The following is a 3,667-nucleotide window of genomic DNA, read 5'->3' on the forward strand; positions in this document are numbered from 1 at the left end:
AAAAAGCAAGGAGTCAGTGTGAAATAGCACTGAATACAAACCCAGCTGTCTCCGTTATCTCTCTCTGGCAAAAGGAGAGAGCATTAGGGCAGAACAGGTATTCGAAGGAAGGGTGTGAAGGAAAGATGGCTGCGGAACAGCAGGATAGCTAGATACATGGGTGTGAGCTACAGGACCTGAGATAAAGGGAATACATAAAGCCTGCATAGAGAGGAACACTGTTTGGACCCAGAAGCCCCTGGGGCTCCCAGGGGAGGGCATTTTTATTTGCTAGCCCTTGAGGTTAAGAAGTGGTAACCAGGTACTGTAAGAGAGGCAGGAGGGGTGGATTGGAGTCCTGTTTTTTGCTGCGGATTCATTAGTCATAATGAATCATAGAGTTGGAAAGAGAACCAGGAAGATAAAAATTGCTTGCTTAAGATCATACAGGTAACGAGTGTCTCAGCAAGGATTAGAACCCAGGTCTCAGACTCCATAGTTCCTTTTCCTCTGAATCTTGGTTTCCTCCATTGTAAAATTGCAGAGAGGAATCATGATAACACCTGCCTTCTAGTATGTTACAAGGTCATTGTAAAGATCCAATGAGATAATGCTAATAATAGTGATTGTAATAATGAAATGTTGTAAAACGAAATTCTCCTCCTTTTTCTTTTCTTTTCTTTTTTTTTTTTGCTGAGGCAATTGGGGTTAAATGACTTGCCCGAATCACACAGCTGGGAGGTATTACGTGCCTGAGACAAGATTTGAACTCAGGTCCTCCTGACTTCAAGGCTAATGCTCTATCCACTGCACCACTTAGCTGGCCCCTCCCTCATTCTTCTTGTAGAAACTGGGACAGTTGGGAAAAATAGAAGGATAAAGCAAGGAAAACATCCAGGACAGATTAGATTGGGGTAGGATAGCAGAATATCTGTATCTAAATATATATCTTTGCATACATTCTCTGGAAAAATTCTGATAATTACTCTTTGTTGCCTGTATAATCTTGGCCAAATAATAAATAACGTATGTTAATACTCTCAGCTATTGTGAGCTGTGTTTCTTCAAAGAAATTGTCCTGAACTTACTTTGTGTGTGTATATAATATACACACATTTAGCACTCTCTTTCTATAGTATTCATGTAAATAAATGAACTTGGGAAAATCATTTAACCTCTGCTTGCTTCAGTTTTTCTATTTAAAAACGGAAATAATGATAGCATCTTTTTTTTAACCTATTGTGAGGATCAAATGAAATATTTGTAAAGTCATTTTCTCTACCAATTATTATTATTTATATGTGTGTCTGATGTCTCCTTTCTCTCCTATAGAATATAAACTCCTTGGATATTATTTGATTTTTGTGCTCATATCCCTACCACCTCACTCAATACTTCTCATATAGTAGGCACTTGATATATACTTCTTTACTTGCTTAATAATAACAATATTGATACTAGCTTCCATTTATATGGTGTTTTGAAGTTTATGATGTACGTTACAGGCATTATCTTATAATCTCTCTGGGCCTCAATAAGAGTGTTAATATGCACACTCACAGAGAAGTATAACACAGTATTATATGTTAGGCTGCTAAGTGGTGAGGTAGTTAGAGAACTAGACCTGAAATCAAGAAGACCCAAGTTCAAATCCAACCTCAGAAACTTACCTGCTCCATGATTTTGGTCAAGTCATTTAACCTATGCCTTTTTTAGTTTCCTAGTCTGTAAAATGTGGATAACAATTGAATCTACCTGCCAGGATTGTTGTGAGAATAAAGTGAGGGGATATTTGCAATGTGCTTTGCAAACCTCAAAGCATTATATAAAAGCTAGCCATTCCTATTGTCGTGGGATGTAATAGGGCCAAGGAAAAGATGCAAAGTGCTTGAGGAGAATGAAAGAAAATCAAGCGCATTCTCAGCTGGTGGGGGAAGAGGGCTGCTCCTAGAAATGGCACCAAACTGAGTTTTGAAGGAAGATAAAGATTTTGAAAGGTAGAGATGGGGAAGCAGTGCATGTGAAGGGGAGAAGTGCGAAATGAGGCTGGAAAGATAGCGGGGAGGCAGGCTGTGAAGGACCTGAAAGGCGAGGTTTGTATGAAAAGTTTATAGGGAGGCACTGAGGGCTTTTGAAGAGGTGAGTAATATAGATAGAACTGTGCTTTAGAAAAATTTATATCAACAATGTATAAGATGGATTGGAAAGGCTGGTGAGAGAAGACAAAGAGATCCATTAGGAATCAAAATCTGGGGGAATTTGGGATACTGCAGTGCAGTAGCTGTCCATAGCACAGTAGGAGTGAGAAATCCTAGGACCTCCACTTGGGAGATGGATAAGTAGAGATTAGGGACAGATGCTATCTCCATAGCAAGGGCAGCTAGGTGATACCTTAGTGCTTTGTCTGGATTCAGGAAGAATCATCATCCTGAGTTCAAATCTGGCTTCAGATACATACTAGCTGTGTGACACTGGTCAAGTCACTTCATCCTACTTGCCTCAGTTTCCTCATCTGTTAAATGAGCCGGAGAAGGAAATGGCAAACCACTCCAGTATCTTTGCCAAGAAAACCCCAAATGGGGTCGTAAAGAGTCAGACATGACTAAGAAGTCATCCCTGAATGATAATGTAACTGATAGGGATTGACAACTGATTAATTATTGGAATGTGGCACATTGAGGGGAGGCAGGTTAAATATTAGACTGAATTTGTGGGTGAATGAGAGGATGATAGTGTCATCAAAAGAAATAAGAAACGTGTTTAGGGTGAGGTAAGTTTAGGGGAAGATGAGTTCAGTTTGGGATATATATGGAGTTTGAGGTACTGGTGGTTGGGGTGATGTGTATGATGATGTGAAGAAAGCAGCTGATCATGCAGGACAAGTTTCAGGAGAGAGAACAGGCTGCATTTATAGATTTGGGAGTCATCTGAATAGAGGTGATAATTGAACCCATGGTAGAGAATGAGATCATCAAGAGAGAGAAGAAGCCCAGGGCAGTCTCGGGATACACTCAGACTTAGGGGGAAGGAGCAAGACTGAGACTGAGACTGTTGGGCAGATAGGAGGGGAGCTTGGAGAGAAGAATGTAATGGATGCCCTGGGAGGCAAGAGTCTCCAGGAGGAAGGCGGGCAGTAATATCAAAAGTTTCAGAAATTTCAAGGAGGACAAACGTTAAGGGAATGTTACTGGTTGGGCAGCTGGGTGGTTCAGTGGATAGAGCACATGCCCTTGAGTCAGGAGAACTGAGTTCAGATGTAGCTTACTAGCTCAGTCCCTTAACCTCATTTGCCTCCAAAAATATGTTACTGGATTTCACATTTAAAAGATCATGGGCTGGGCTTGTTGCGGCAACACGTATACTAAAATTGGAATGATACGGAGAAGGTGAGCACGGCTCTTGCACAGGATGACAGGCAAATTTGTGAGGCATTCCATATTGTTAAAGAATTAAAAGATCATAGGTCACTTTTGATGGAGCGGTTTCCTTTGAAAGGAAGGGTAAGAAGCTAGACTGCCAGCGGATTGTGGTATTAGTGTGTGATGAGGAAATAGAGAAGAAGAACATCGGCTTCCTAGGTAATCACAGTTACAAAGGGGAGATGTAGGATGATCATTTGAGGAGAACTAATACTGATTGTAAGTGGGAGTAGGAGAATAATTTGTACCATGACCACAATAATGTAGAG

General features: G+C 40.7%; 1 non-coding gene across 1 annotated transcript; it reads left to right on the plus strand.

Moving 5' to 3' along the window:
* Positions 1 to 3,318: 3,318 nt before the first annotated feature.
* On the plus strand, positions 3,319 to 3,422 carry LOC127563565 (U6 spliceosomal RNA). The gene has a single exon (XR_007954015.1). It is a non-coding gene; the product is annotated as a U6 spliceosomal RNA (small nuclear RNA).
* Positions 3,423 to 3,667: the final 245 nt, after the last annotated feature.

The sequence above is a fragment of the Antechinus flavipes genome, chromosome 4 (genome assembly GCF_016432865.1).
Source record: "Antechinus flavipes isolate AdamAnt ecotype Samford, QLD, Australia chromosome 4, AdamAnt_v2, whole genome shotgun sequence".
NCBI classification, from domain to species: Eukaryota; Metazoa; Chordata; class Mammalia; order Dasyuromorphia; family Dasyuridae; genus Antechinus; species Antechinus flavipes.